The sequence below is a fragment of the Aegilops tauschii genome, chromosome 2, assembly GCF_002575655.3.
Source record: "Aegilops tauschii subsp. strangulata cultivar AL8/78 chromosome 2, Aet v6.0, whole genome shotgun sequence".
NCBI classification, from domain to species: domain Eukaryota; kingdom Viridiplantae; phylum Streptophyta; class Magnoliopsida; order Poales; family Poaceae; genus Aegilops; species Aegilops tauschii.
Genome location: NC_053036.3, coordinates 637856031 through 637872450, shown reverse-complemented (window position 1 = coordinate 637872450; position 16420 = coordinate 637856031). Strand labels below are relative to the sequence as shown.

General features: G+C 49.3%; 1 long non-coding RNA gene across 1 annotated transcript; it reads right to left on the bottom strand.

The window, feature by feature from the left end:
• Positions 1-13977: 13977 nt before the first annotated feature.
• LOC141042138 (uncharacterized) lies at positions 13978-14574 on the bottom strand. The gene is made up of 3 exons (XR_012203955.1): positions 14467-14574; positions 14321-14385; positions 13978-14251 (listed from the first exon to the last, which is right to left on the bottom strand). It is a non-coding gene; the product is annotated as an uncharacterized lncRNA (long non-coding RNA).
• Between the last annotated feature and the right edge of the window lie 1846 nt (positions 14575-16420).

The window sequence follows — 16420 nt, the reverse complement described above, 5'->3', positions numbered from 1 at the left end:
ACTTAATGTACTTCACTCCAGAACTGCTTGCCGAGAACTCTACAGACACACTGTTCGTCATCCAGGACAAACAGACTAGGCACAGATTGCTGAGGGTCATCCCGGATTCGAAAGCGGCAGGAGCAACCAGGATCAAACTGTTGACCATGATTTCGACGACCTCGGCAACCATGCTACCATAATTCACACTCCTCCAGCTGCAGCAGCAACACGGATAACATCATGTTGGAAGGTCTTGGAGGAAGGTGTGATACATGACTTTCTTACTCTGTTCTGTTTTGGAGCTGGAGGATCTGTTTGGTGATTCTGAAGGTGATAGCAAATTGCAGATTTTCCATGCTTTGGAGATTTCTGTATTTTTGTTTGGCTACCTCATCTAGTCTTCAGTGGATAGAGTTTCTTCAAACTTATGTGCAACAAAAGTAGGAACAATGATGCTGAAGTGCCTCGCTCGCCTACTGAATAATTATTTGATTCACTTCGTGTTTTGTGAAACACTATGCAGATCGTGTTCTTGTACTCCGACCTAACGGATACTTATTTGTCCACTTCTTATTTGAACTGCAGATATAGAAAAGAAAGACTTCATGATGGTCCTCTCGTGGGTCATATTGTGGTTAGTGATGCGTAATTGGAGTGAACCAGGCTGGCATTTTTGAATCCGTGTGCAGGTGCGCCAGGTTTGAATTCTTTGGAAAATGGAAGAAGATTGAAACCTGCTCCTGAAGGAGACATTCACATTTGCTGAAGCATTGCAAGTCTATAGTGCAAGTCCAACCTTGTCCAGAACTTGGCATTGTTGATGTAGGATCAGATGAGGCGTTGGCATCTTGAGGCAACAAGCTATTCAGTATGGATACAACATAATAACGGCTAAAGCAAAAGGCTAAAATATCTCTGCTGTTTTTTTGGTTTGGTTTATCCTATGAAATTTATCATCGACATTGGTAGACCAGGTAACAAATATGATGGAATATAATTAAACTGTAGATTACTGTCATGCCAAACCTCAAGAAACACAGAGAACGCCTCGAGAAACCAAACAAAACAACATACGTACCTTTGACCGTCTCCATGAGTATGGAATTTCTCAACACATAGCAAAAAGGTGTACAGGAATTTTCTCTACAGTCAACCTCTGCTTCCATTACTTCAGTCTGATGCTGGTATTGACTAGACAACTTCATCAGGAAGCAAAGGTCCCAAAAATGGCAGGTAAAAAATCAGCAGAAGGTAGGCCCGCAATTACTCGGTAAACTGAAAAAGAAAAACATGCATCCAGATGTAACGCCCACGATGCGGCTATATCTCCCACGTGTCGAGGCATGACTTAGAGGCATAACCGCATTGTGATTTTGTCGCAAGAAGGGTCATCTTCACACAATCCCATGTAATGAACAAGAATGGGATAACAAGAGTTGGCTTACAATCGCCACTTCACACAATACATAAATATAATTCATACATCATCCAAATCCACACATAGACCGACTACGGTCAAATCCAAATGAAAATAAGATAACCCCAAATGCTAGTTCCCCGGTCGTCCCAACTTGGCTCCACTACTGATCATCAGGAAAAGAAACATAGTAACGACCACGTTCCTCATCGAACTCCCACTTGAGCTCGGTTGCGTCATCTGCACTGGCATCGTCGGCACCTGCAACTGTTTTGGTAGAATCTGTGAGTCACGAGGACTCAGCAATCTCACACCCGCGAGATCAAGACTATTTAAGCTTACAGGAAAGGATGGTGTAATGAGGTGGAGCTGCAGCAGGCACTAAGCATATATGGTGGCAAATGAGAGCGAGAAGAGAAGCAACGCAACGGTCGCGAAGCTAGAAATGATCAAGAAGTGATCCTGAAACTACTTACGTGCATTCATAACCCGAACCATGTTCACTTCCCGGACTCCACCGAGAAGAGACCATCACGGCTACACACACAGTTGATGTATTTTAATTAAGTCAAGTGTCAAGTCTCTACAACCAGACATTAACAAATTCCCATCTGCCTCATAACCGCGGGCACGGCTTTCGAAAGATAATACCCTGCAGGGGTGTCACAACTTAGTCCATTATAAGCTCTCATGGTCAACGAAGGATAAACCTTCTCCCGGGAAGACCCGATCAGTCTCGGAATCCCGGTTTACAAGACATTTCGACAATGGTAAAACAAGACCAGCAAAGCCGCCCGAATGTGCCGACAAATCCCGATAGGAGCTGCACATATCTCGTTCTCAGGGCACACCGGATGAGCCAGACGTCGGGTTGGCATAGACCCTGGTTGCCCAGGGGGCGCCGGACATCGCTCGGTTTGGGCCAGCACTCGAAGGAGCACCGGTCCGGGGGTTTAAAATAAAGATGACCCTCGGGCTCGCGAAAACCCGAGGGAAAAAGGCTTAGGTGGCAAATGGTAAAACCAAGGTTGGGCCTTGCTGGAGGAGTTTTATTCAAGGCGAACTGTCAAGGGGGTCCCATAAATCACCCAACCACGTAAGGAACGCAAACTCAAGGAACATAATACCGGTATGACGGAAACTAGGGCGGCAAGAGTGGAACAAAACACTAGGCATAAGGCCGAGCCTTCCACCCTTTACCAAATATATAGATGCATTAATTAAATGAGAGATATTGTGATATTCCAAAATATCCATGTTCCAACATGGAACCAACTTCAACTTCACCTGCAACTAGCAACGCTATAAGAAGGGCTGAGCAAAAGCGGTAACTTAGCCAAACAACGGTTTGCTAGGAAAGGATGGTTAGAGGCTTGACATGGCAATATGGGAGGCATGATATAGCAAGTGGTAGGTAGCGCAGCATAGCAATAGAACGAACAACTAGCAAAGCAAAGATAGAAGTGATTTCGAGGGTATGGTCATCTTGCCTGCAAGGTTCTCAGAGTTGTCGAAAGCTTGATCCTCGTAAGCGTACTCAACAGGTTCCTCGTTCACGAACTCGTCTCCCGGCTCTACCCATAGCAAGAACACAAGCAATGGAACCACAATCAATCACGGGAAATGCACAAACAACATGATGCAATACATGCATGATATGCGAGATATGATATGCGATGCGTATGCGTGCTCCGGAAGAAAAATGATGAACAAGGCAGTAACTTGGCAAACCAAGCATGCCACTGGAAAGATGAGATGATTTCGGTCGAAATCGATATAAAGATCACCGGAAACGGATGCACGGTTTGCAAATGGCAAGCAAAACAAGAATGACATAAATCTGCGATTAACAGCAGGATAGCACTTAGAATACATCAAGAAACTATGCTACAACACCCCAACATAGCAACAAAGCATATGGCAGTAATCTACAGGAGATGCTTGACAAAATCTGAACACTGAGCTATGGCTAGATCACAACATAACAGGCTCAAACAAGCATGTTTCGTTAACAGGTTTCAGACTTAGCAGAAAACAGAGCATGACATTAACAGAAATTATGAAGGCAACTTTGTGAGCTCGATTCACTCATCACAAAGCAATGCATGACAAAACAAGCATACCTACAGCAATAAGACATGTTTATGAAGCTATCCATGGCAAGAGCAAGTTCATAGCATGTATGGATCAACTACAACAACCTTCGCAAAATTGAATATCATGTTAACAATCTGCCAGGAATATTTTATAGCAAAAGTAGAGCAAGATTAAGACATGCTATGGCACTCCATAATTGCAAACAGGGGCATGAATGGATATAGCACAAATATATCTAGAAAACATCCTTACTGAACATGCCCAAAATAAGCATGGATCTCACTGTACACACATGGATACATGGCAACAAAATAACAGCAGATAAAGGACGGCAAAATCCTGTCTCTGAAAACAGAAACATCACAAAGCCTAGTTTGCATGCTTGTTCTAGTCACCACATAGATAAAAAAATACATGGCATACACCTCTGTAAAGATGGTATGGCATATATCAAAACACCTGTAGAGCACATGCCCATAAGATGCACACATCAATTGCAATAAAAATAACAAATCACCAAGTTCTGATAAATAACAGCAGTAAACATCATATAGCACTCTTACACCAGAGATTTTGGCATCAATATGGACTCAAACGAGCATGGCACAATGGAATAAAATGAAGATCATCTCGAGACAAACATTTTGATATATCATGCACGCAAAACGGAGCAGTATGCAATGAGATATGATGCGATGAACAGGAGCATATAATGCAATAATATACGGGACTTAGCAGAAAAAGAGGGGATTTCGGGGTCAACCTCCAGATCCAGATCTAGGGTTTGGGCGCTCGAATCGAGGACAGCCGGGGTGGCCGCCGGAGTTGGAGGATGGGGCGGCGTCGGGGCACGCCGGCACGGGACGGCGCGTGTCGGGGATATAATTGCAAACAGGGTCATGAATAGATAGAGCACAACTATATATACAAAACATCCTTACTGAACATGCCCAAACGAAGCATGGATCTCTCTGTAGGCACATGGATACATGGCAACAAAATAACAGCAGTGTTGAGGATATAACCCTTGGAGTCACCCGCCAGGAGGGGCCGGGTTACTCCTAGTGATCATCACGCGAAGCCCGGCGCCAAGCTTGAAGACGGCGGGCCGAGGATGGGCTTAAGACCCGGAGATGGTTTAAGGCCCGTAGTTACAACCGCCATTATGGTAGAACTTGTAGTGTAAGGCAAGAATAGTTGAGAGTCCGAGCCAGACACTCTTATGAGCCGGCCGGGACTCTGAGAGCTGCTAGGCGTCAACCTCTCTATATAAAGGGACGACCCGGCGGCGGTTTAGGGACAAGAAAGATCTCGTCGAGAGCCAGGCATAGCAGTTAAGCTCCCTGGTCATCGAAACCATAATCAATACCACCTCAACTGGACGTAGGCTTTACCTTCACCGTAAGGGGCCGAACCAGTATAACCCTCGTGTTCCTTGTCCCGTTTAACCCCTTTAAGCTTCCAAGCTGCGATGGCTCCACGACTAAGTCCTAGCTCGAGGACATCTGCCGTGACAATTCCACGACAGTTGGCGCCCACCGTGGGGCCAGCGCACGGTGGATTTGAGTTCTTGAAGGGCAGCTTCGAAGGGCTCAAGGGATACGCTGTGGGCCGGATGACCAAGAGTCGTCGCGGCAAGCTCTACATCGACGATGCAAATTGGGGCCCCGACGCCGGCTCAATTGAGTACGGGTACCGGGTCCCTTTCGGCGGAATTCATGTCTTCATTGGCAAGATTGGTGAGCCGGGCCCTGAGCCGGATCTCTGCGCCGATCTCATCGAGACGGCTCAGCGCACACGACCTGCCCGGGCTCTACCTGCCTTGAAGCATGCTTTTGTGGGATGTGTTCACGGAGGACTCTCTGATGGATCTGGATCTGGTGATGAGACGGCCGCCGGCTCTGACGGCGAGTCGTCCACAGATGAGTCAAACTCGTTGTATCAGCTTCAAGATGGCAGGCTCAGGGGTTGTTCCGATGGTGACAGTATTCCGGATCCTTTTGAGCCGCCGAGCCAGGTTGGGATCTTCATGGCCGGTGCACAGCCAGTTCAAAACCCGGCCGCTGGGTCAGGAAATCTGGTACCCTCGCCGGCTCAGGTGCTGATGGATCTCACGGACAAGATGACGGCCCTGTTGACCGCCACGGTTGACCCGGCGGATCAAGCTCAGCATGACGCGGAGGTGGCGCAGTTAAAGTTAGATCTAGTGAAAGCCAAAGAGGATCTGGCGGCGGAAGGGATCAGGATGGCTGCGGAGAGGGCGGCTCTCGACGCCCAGACCCAGTTGATTCAGGCGCAGTCCTTCCGGCTCACGATGGATCAGAACACGTCTAATGAGGTCATGAGAAGGAGGCATCAAAAGGCCCAATCTCGACTCCCTCCGGTCTACGATCCTCGAAACCTTTTCAACACGCCAGGTGCAGGGTCTAGTAACCCGCCGGAGATCATAGCGCCTGGGGCTGGGACTCCTACTCAGCCACAAGTGATGGGGCCTCCCCGGGTGAACCCTGCCCCGCCTCAGTATGTGCCAATACCACCGGGTCATTATGCTAACCCACTGGAAAACATGGTCGCCGCGGCAGCACGGCTGGCGGGTCTCCCAATTGACGGCGACTCTCCAACGGCTGTTGAAACCCGCCGGGTCAGAGAACTCCTTCAGACAGCGCTGGCGCAGTAAGAGGCGTACTATTACAGCCGGGACAGGATCCATTCAACCCCTCGTCCAGGCCGGAGCCCGAGTTATAGCAGACACATGGTTTCAGCGACCGGCTCAAGTAATGTCCGACTCCATGACTTGCCCCCTGGCCATGGCCCAGCTCATAACGGAGCCTTTCACGCAACAGACCAAGACAGAGCACGGCAAGAGGCGGAGCAGGTGCCTCAGTTGACGGCTTACCAGACACCCCCGGCTTATCCGATGACTTCCGTCGATGTGGGCATCCCTACAAGAACTGGAGGTGTCCCTTGTTTAGTGCCGGCTCTCCGCAATGAACGTCTACCCAAGGATTTCAAAGGGCCTAGGAAGGTGCCTAACTACACGGCTGATTTACAACCCGGAGCCTGGATCGAGAGTTACGAGATGGCCATGGAATTGCTGGAGGTCAGTGAAGCGGCGATGGCCAAATACTTCACCATGACGTTAGATGGGACTGCCCGCACTTGGCTGAAAGGGCTACCACCGAACTCCATCGGGTCTTGGGCTGAGCTGAAAGCCCGGTTCATCCAAAACTTCAAAGATACCTGTAGGCAGTCTATGTCAATTGTGGATTTGACTAACTGTAAACAGCAGGAGGGTGAGTCTACGACACATTGGGTTCGCCGGGTCAAAGAGATAATACATTCATCTGATAAGATGGATGCCGGCTCTGCAGTCTTAATGTTGGAGCAGAATTGTCGTTTCCTGCCCCTGAAGATGAAACTCAGGCGGCTTAAGCGAGACTGCAATGATATGGGTACGCTGATGGTGGCTCTCGTCAAGTACGCCGACTCTGATAGTACCAAGGACCCCGCTTCAGATGATGAAAGGACAGGGAAGGGAAAGAAGAACGGCAATGGCAAGGGTCCTCAGCATAACCCGGGGAACCAAGGAGGTGGCAAGCGTAAGGCCGACGGCGGCCTAGAGTTCGTGGCCAACGCCAGCTCACAGGGTAATAACCAGCGACGCAAGGGGAGGCCACCTCCCCGAGCCGGCGGGTCAGGCCCGACGCTGGAGCAGCTGTTGAATGAGCCTTGTCCAAGGCATGGCTCTAGGGAGAAGCCAGCTACTCATCTATGGAAGGATTGCGCAATCATGAAGGCCTTTAAGAATTCCAATGCCTTTAATGGCAACAATGGCCCGGGCGGCGGATCAGGCGCTGGCGGTTTTCATGGCCCGGGCGGCGGCTCAAATTCTAATCCTCAGAACGGTCAAGGGGGCTTTAATCAGCAGTCTGGCCAGGGTCATCAACAGCAGCAGGGGGGTTATCAGACCAATCCAAAGCAGCTTAATGGTGGACAATATCACGTACTTACCACCAGTCTGTGTAAGCGAGATCAGAAGCTTCATAAGAGGGATGTGAATGTTGTTGAGCCGGCGGTTCCACGCTATTTAAGATGGTCGGAGCAGCCTATTGTGTGGAGTAGGGAGGATCACCCTCCCCGGGTTGATAATCCGGGTCACTTGGCCCTGGTGATGGCTCCTCAGGTGGGAGGATATAAGTTCACTAAGGTGCTCATGGATGGAGGCAGCAGCATCAACATCCTCTATTATGAGACTTTCCGTCGTATGGGGTTGATTGATAAGAACCTCAGCCAGTCCAATACTGTTTTCCATGGCGTAGTGCCTGGTAAGTCGGCTTATCCAGTTGGTAAGATCGAATTGGAAGTGGCCTTTGGAGACGAGTACAACTACAGGGTGGAAAAATTGACCTTTGAGGTGGTCAAGATAAGAAGTCCGTATCATGCCATATTTGGGCGGCCGGCTTACGCCAAGTTCATGGCACGGCCGTGTTACGTGTATTTACAGCTCAAGATGCCGGGTCACAATGGGACCATTACGGTTCATGGCAGCCGGAAGGTGGCCTTGGAGTGTGAGGAAGGCGATGCGGCTTATGCAGAATCTGTTTGTGCAACAGAGGAGTTGAAATTTTACAAGGACAATGACCTCTCTGAAAAATCCGACTACGGAGCATGAGCCGACAATGAAATTTAAGTCGGCTGATGAGACTAAACTTGTTGATTTCGTTCCAGGTGATTCATCTCAGCAGTTTAGCATCAGTGCCAATTTGGATCCGAAATAGGAAAGCGCGCTCATCGAGTTCATCCGTGAGAACAGGGACATCTTTGCATGGAAACCTTCTGACATGCCAGGTGTACCTAGAGAACTCGCTGAGCACACTCTCAATGTTGATCCGAAATTTAAGCCGGTCAGGCAATTCCTTCGATGGTTTAATGAAGAGAGGCGGAAAGCCATTGGTGAGGAGGTGGCCCGGCTCTTGGCGGCCGGGTTTATTGTTGAAGTCTTTCACCCAGAGTGGTTAGCTAACCCGGTGCTCGTGCTCAAGAAGAATGGCACCTGGCGGATGTGTGTGGACTACATGGACTTAAACAAGGCATGTCCGGCTGATCCTTTTGCCCTTCCCCGTATTGATCAAATCATTGATGCTACGGCGGGTTGCGAGCGCTTAAGTTTCTTGGATGCTTATTCTGGATACCATCAGATTAAAATGGCAGTTAAGGACCAGGAGAAGACGGCGTTCATCACTCCCTTTGGAGCCTTCTGTTATGTGTCTATGCCTTTTGGACTCAAGAGTGCACAGGCGACTTATCAGCTTTGCGTGCATAACTGTCTTCATAACCAGATTGGGCGCAATGTTCATGCCTATGTGGATGATATTGTGGTTAAGTCTAGGGAGAAGGAAACGTTGATAGATGATTTGAGGGAAACCTTTGATAATCTCCGGGTCTACAAGATGATGCTTAACCCGACCAAGTGTGTTTTTGGTGTTCCTGCAGGCAAGCTCTTGGGTTTCTTGGTTTCTAACAGAGGCATTGAAGCTAACCCGGAGAAGATCAAGGCAATCACCTCTCTGGCTAAGCCGGCGTGTATAAACGACGTCCAGCGCTTGGCGGGTCGTATCGCTGCTTTAAGCCGGTTTATAAGCCGTTTGGGTGAGAAGGCCATGCCATTGTACCAGTTGATGAAGAAAACTGATGACTTTGTCTGGAATGATGCTGCTAACACTGCTTTTTGAGGATTTGAAGAGACAGCTGGCGGAGCCCCCAGTCCTTGCTGCTCCGGTTGACAAGGAGCCTTTATTGCTGTATGTAGCTGCTAACACACGAGCCGTCAGTGTGGCTGTGGTGGTGGAGCGCAATGAAGAGGGTAAGGAGCATCCGGCTCAGCGGCCGGTTTATTACGTCAGTGAAGTGCTCATCGAGTCCAAACAGCGGTATCCACATTGGCAGAAGCTTGTTTATGGTGTATTCATGGCAAGCCGGAAGCTTAAGCATTATTTCCAGGGTCACCCTATCACTGTGGTTAGTTCTGCTCCCCTTGGAGATATCATCCAAAACAGAGAAGCCACAGGGAGAGTAGCTAAGTGGGCTATAGAGCTCGGGCCTCATGGTCTGAAATATGTACCACGCACTGCTGTTAAATCTCAAGCCTTGGTGGATTTCATCAACGATTGGACAGAGCTACAAGTGCCCGAAGAAAAGCCGGATAACACATATTGGACTATTCACTTCGATGGGTCCAGGCAATTGGAGGGCTCGGGGGCTGGAGTTGTATTGGCTTCCCCTAAAGGTGACAAGTTTCATTATGTGCTACGGTTGATGTTTCCTTGCACTAACAATGCGGCTGAGTACGAGGCCTTGCTCCATGGTCTTCGGATGGCTAAGGAGATGAGCTTGAGCCGGGTAAGGTGTTTCGGCGACTCAGACTTAGTGGCTCAACAAGTATCAGGCAAGTGGGATTCCAAGGACCCTCTCATGGCGGCTTATCGCCGTGAAGTTGATGCCATTGCTGGACACTTTCAGGGTTACCAAGTAGAGCACATCGATCGCAGGAAGAACGAGGCGGCTGATGCATTAAGCCGGCTGGGCTCTCAGCGAAAACCGGTGCCGCCTAATACTTTCCTGGACATCTTGCATAGCCCTTCTGTTAAGGTACCCACAGAGGAAGACTTGGCTGTCCCTGACCCGGAGGCATGGTTGGTGGCGGCTCTCCACGTCACCCCAGACTGGACAGTACCATATTTGGCATACATGACCCGGGGAGATTTGCCTGAGGATGAAACTTTGGCCAGACAAATAACCCGGCGGTCTAAGCCAATGGTTGTTATCAATGGTGAGCTGCATCGCCGCAGTGTTACGGGAGCGTTCCAGCGTTGTGTCTCCCCTGAGGAAGGTCAAGAAATCTTGCGTGAGATTCACGAAGGGGATTGTGGCCATCATGCCGGCTCAAAATCCCTTGTGGCCAAGGCTTTTCGTCATGGTTTTTATTGGCGGACGGCTCATGCTGATGCGGAGGACTTGGTCAGTAAATGTGCTGGTTGCCAGAGGTTCTCGCGACGGGCTCATGTGCCGGCTCAGGAGCTGAGGATGGTACCAATCACTTGGCCATTTGCGGTCTGGGGGCTTGATATGGTTGGGCCTTTTAAAAGGTCCAAGGACAAGAAGACCCACCTCTTGGTGGCAGTTGACAAGTTCACAAAGTGGGTTGAAGCAGAGCCAGTTAGCAAGTGTGACGCAGCCACAGCGGTTCAGTTCATGAAAAGGGTAATATTTCGCTTTGGCTTTCCACACAGCATTATAACTGACAATGGCACCAATCTATCAAAGGGAGCTATGGAGGAGTTTTGTCAACGAGAGCATATTCGACTTGATGTTTCATCAGTGGCTCATCCTCAATCCAATGGTCAAGCTGAGAGAGCTAATTAGGAGATTTCGAAGGGTATCAAGCCCCGGCTTTTGGTCCCTTTGCAACGGACGCCGGGTTGTTGGGTGGAGGAGTTACCCTCCGTGTTATGGAGCATCAATACTACTCCTAACAGGTCTACGGGTTTCACGCCTTTCCTCATGGTTTATGGAGCGGAAGCAGTCCTCCCCAGTGACATCCGTCATGACTCGCCTCGAGTGGCGGCTTATGTTGAGGCGGATAATGAACAGGCGTGCCAAGATGCTCTTGACTTGTTGGACGGACAGCGTGATGTGGCAGCAGCTCGATCAGCGATTTACCAACAAGACCCGCGCCGTTATCACAGTCGCCGGGTTAAGTCCCGGGTCTTCCAGGAAGGTGATCTAGTGCTCCGGCTCATCCAAGATCAAACAGATGCGCACAAGCTATCCCCGCCTTGGGAAGGACCCTTTGTGGTCAGCAAGAACTTGCACAACGGGTCATATTACCTCATTGACATTCGGGAGCACAAAGATTCACGTAAGTCAGAGGAGGAGACCCGTCGGCCGTGGAACATAGCTCAACTTCGGCCTTATTACACTTGAGCCACCGGCTCTCATAATGTACATATTTCTATAAGCCATGTATATATTATGATAAGCAATAAAGCAGGACCTCTGTCCTTTTTCTCCTCCAAAGGTAAATGTGTTGTTTCCATTACAAGATCACATGGTAACTTGGAGGTGGATCCGGCTTATGATCGTATTCGAATCTAGCCGTACGCAATATAATCACTTGGGGGCTTCCTGTTCAAACATAGGTCGTATTCGAACCAAAGAGAACATAGCCGTCGATACCCATTTGATTGGCAAAGTGCCGAGCTCATTGGGGAGTTTTCTTTGATCATATTTGAACCATAGCTCAACCCCCTTTGGGAACCGACGTGGATCGTATTCGAATCAGCGTCGTTAAACAATTCTTAAGGTCATTTGGGGGCTTCCTGTTCAAACATGGGTCATATTCGAACCAAAGAGAACATAGCTGTCGGTACCCTCTTGATCGGCATTGCCAAACCCACTGGGGGCTATATGATCGCATTCGAATCTTAGCTTAACCCCTTTGGGACGGGTCTCTGGTCGTATTCGAACCGGAAGCCCCTAAGTTTTGATTTTTTGATTTACAACAAGTTCTTCTGGTTGTATCAACAAGTGTACACGGCGGTTCTTATTCCGCCGACTTAACTTTGGTTCACAGTGTTAGTCACACACAATCAGCCTTATCAAGACTGGAAAACAGGAGTTGAGGTACCAGCCTTATTATCCGGGTTACATAAACCGGAAGCATACTTGAAGGCCCGCAAGTATGCTATTATGGTTACATCAAGGACATAATTGAGGACCAGTCTTTGGTGGCTTAGATTCATATTCCAGGTTATATGTATGAGACTATGATTCTCAGTGCGGTAAGCCGCCTAGAGACTTGTGATTTGTTTTTCAATGCAGGATAGTTAAAGACAGCTATTTGAGCCTAAGGAAAATAAATGATCAATCATGACCCGGAAGAATATAAGGAAGCAACTTCAATGGAGTTAAGCATTCAACACGTGCACGATGGCACGACAAAGTTAAAATGTTGGTCCTACTCTATTACAAGACTCCCCGAGTCCAAAAGGGTGAAGCATTGTTTAACAAGCCGCCTAAAGAGTCAAGATGCTTGCCGGGTCGAAGCTTCCGGCTCATCCCTGTCCGCTCCTCCGGCTGTTCCCAAGACCTGGAAGGTTGACGATTTCCAGTCAATGCTGCTCAAAGCTTCAAATTGAGCTTCCTCGTCAATTAACCCGGCCGGGTCAATTTCCGGGGCAAAGGTGTGCTTACGAGTCGGCGGGACCAAGCTGACGGCTTCATAACGCGGAGTGGGGATCCTCTGATTCTCTGCGTCGTAGCCCGGCTGGTACTTGGTCAGATCGGTGTCATTCCCAATCAGGGTGGCCACCGGGCGCACGGTCTTCACACAGGCAGCAAAGTCCTTTTGGTCGAAGGGGGTGCCGTCTTCCTTCAGGCTGGGGTAACCAAGTGCAATGTCCGCCGGGTCTAGCTCTGGAAGGAAAGCCTTGGCCCGACTCAGAGCAGCTATGGCTCTGGCTCTTGCAGAGGCCCGTCGCAGCTCTTGGAAACGCTGGGGAAGAATGGCAAGCCGACGAAGTACGTCCGCCAGGTGAGTCGGAACCTCATTTGATAGGGCCACCACGGCCAAAGCGCGCTGTGACCCGGTGTAGAGTTGCTCCACCAGGGTGTACACGGCCTTCAGCTTGGTCAGCATGTTCTGATTGAGGTTGGCGCTTCTGGGACCTGTTTAACAGAGTAAGATAAGTCGTTATTCATGATGGGGTTATAAGACATAAAGACTGTAAACTTGTTCAAAGCCTGCAGAAAAGACTTACCAAAGATTGCGGCGACCATCTGTGACACGTGGATCTTTAAGCCGGAGAGTTCGGCGGTTCTCTCCGTCAGAGCCTTCTCCGCCTGTTCGGCCCGGCTTACTAGAGCAGCCTTCTCTTTGGCCCAAGTCTTCCTCTTAGCTTCAAATTTCTTCTTCAGCTTCTCTTGAGCAGCAATACTGGATTCAAATTTGGCGTTGGCCTTCCGGGTCTCAGTGTCCTGAGTCTTCAGGCGGTTCTTCAGCTCCGAGATATCAGCCTCAAATTTTTTGCAAGCAGCCTGCACAATTTCCGGGTTATAGTATGAACAGTTATTATGTGATTTTCAAGTCCCAAGCACTTTCCAAGCAAAGACACTTGGCACTTGGGGGCTAATGCATGTCGAAAGTTTCTATCTACAAATTACTGGTTCATGGAAGTAAGCCGGAAATTAAGTATACAACATATTCTATCATAAGTCGTAGACTTGGGGGCTAGAGTATGGTAAAGATGATTATGCAGTAAGCAATAGAGTGGTACCTCAGACTTCTGCTGTATCTGTTTCACCATGTCAATCTCCAAGTCCCGGCTGCTGTGCACTTGATTGACATAGCCGGAGATGATCTCTCCAATGCTCAGGTTGGCGTAGTTGGTGATGTCCAGCTAGGCCCAGCGGCGCTCTAGCAACTCTTCCTTCGCAGAGCACTTAGCCAGTGCAGTGGGTCTCCCCGGCTCGACAAACTCCGTCCGGGTGATTACCATGTCCGGATCATCGGCCGGCTGAGCCGGGCTGGAGATGTCCGGGTTGGTGGAAGTCTCCATGGCTGGCTCGTCGGTTGGAGTGGTGGCTTCAGGAGCAGAGGCAGCTGGCGGCTCTTGAGCTGAAACTTCCGGCTCAGGCAAGACCGGCTCTTCGACCGGCTTATTCTTCTTCGCTCTCTTACTAAGCTTTGCCTGGGCACTGAAAGAGCAAAAGGTTAGTACAAAAGTATGAGTAAGGATAAGCACAACAAGAGATGATCATCATTACCCGGGTACGGTCTTGAAAGCCGGCAGGTTTGATTGCATCGAGTCACCAGAGGAAGGTGAAGTTTCCTGATAGTTTGAATCAGAAGAATTGAGCAGTTGACGTATAACACCCGCCAAAGGATGAAAAGGATATAAGTTGGAGATAACCTCGGTCCGGCGCTTCCTCGACACTTCAGGTAAGCCGGAGGAGAGGTCTGCATCTTTGTTGGTCCGGGTGTGCCGCCAGCTCTCATGAATCTGTTGCTTCAAAAGAAATTGAGGATCTTGATAAGCTAAAGGATGTGAAAATCTTACTTTTCGGGTTACTCTTCGGACTTTCAGCCTTGGCAAGGGCTCCGAGTCGGAGGAAAGTGTCATTACCTCTTCAGTCACCGGGTTACTTGCTCCGGTGTCATCCTGTTGATGATCAGTATCAATAAGGTGGATAGGAATAAACAAGAAACAAGACAAGAGCTTACAGATTCAGGGGTTACCTCTGACTCGGAGCTGTCACTTAGTTGAAGCAGCTCTGAGGCAGTAGGCCTGCTTCCTTTCTTGCGGGGAGCGGCTCTCCTGGCGGCTTTCTTAGACTTTCTGGCTTTTTTAGCCGCCTCATGGTCGTACTTGACTTTCCAGAATTTGTCATCAGCCTGAAAAATACAATGAAGACTTCTTAAGGTTCAGATGAAGACTATCTAAGGAGAAAATAAGATATTCAGATCAGTGGCTTACCGCTGGGGCCGGGTTAGTCTTGCAGAAGGGGCTTAAGCCGGTCCTCCCGCAGTCTGTCAAGCTCTCATTTAAGAGGGCCTTGGTCATGTCGTCAACGACGTCTTCAGGTAGATCGTTGCGGCTGTGTCGCAGAGGGTCATCTTTCCGGCCCGTGTAATCACACATTAAGCCGGGGCGGCGGCTTAAGGGGATCACCTGCCAGGAGATCCAAACCCGGACCAGATCAATGCCGTTAAGGCCGTTGCCCAGGAGAGCCTTGATCTTGTTGATGGTGGGGATCAGAGGTTGACACTCCGCCTGAGATAGTTTTCTGGCAGAGGGTGGTTTGGTTCCAGACGCGCGGCACGAAAGCCGGGCAGAGGGCTCTCGTCAGCCGGAGACGTGTCCTGGCAATAAAACCACGTCTGGTTCCAGTCCTTTGGATGGCTGGGTGGCTCAGCGTAAGGAAAGAGGCAGTCTCTCCGGCGTTGAATGGAGATTCCACCAAGTTCCAGGCTCGGTCCGTTGGTGCACTCATTCTGGCGGTTCAAATAGAATAGCTCTCTAAAGAGCAGAAGGCTGGGCTCTTCTCCAAGGTAGACTTCGCAGAATACTTGGAAGTTGCATATATTCGACACCGAATTGGGTCCTATGTCTTGTGGCCGCAGATCAAAGAAATTCAGCACATCTCTAAAGAACTTTGAGCCGGGCGGTGCGAAGCCCCGGCTCATGTGATCCGCAAATATTACCACTTCACCATCCTTTGGTTGCGGTCTCTCCTCTGACAGGTCAGGGGCACGGTAAGACATGACATCCTTCTTGGGCAGGTAACCCGTCTTCACAAAGTCCGCTAAGGTTTCATCAGTGACGTTGGACCTCATCCAGTTGCACGTGATGGGTGCTTTGGGAGCTTTGGGAGGCATGGTGAAAGTCGGAAGCCTATGATAAAAGGAAATGTCCGGTTCAATTATAAGCCGGAGGAAGTTTACAGTTCAATGTTTAAGATGGCGGCTTATGAAGGGGCCTAATGACATATGGCTAAGTGCATCGGGTTATCTAAGCCGCTGAAGGTAGCGAGAGTAATTCAAATTGTCTACAGCATTATCATAAATGAGCCGGCAAATTTTACGGCGCGTGGCTTCTTTTGAGCCGGAAAGTTTTACGGCGCGTGGCTTCTTTTGAGCCGGAAATATAAGCCGCCATAGATCAGCAGATGCAGTTTTTTACTAAGTGTGGTGAAAACAAGTTTCACAGATCGCAGTAATTATTTTGGATCAAAATGGTCGACTAAAGGGAAAAGTTTCTAGACCTAAAACAGACGTAGAAGAAGTTCATAGGTTTGAACGGAGCCTTTATGCAGTGAAAAGGGATCTATATACATTGGGAACGGGTGTGAAACAACTACCGCAAC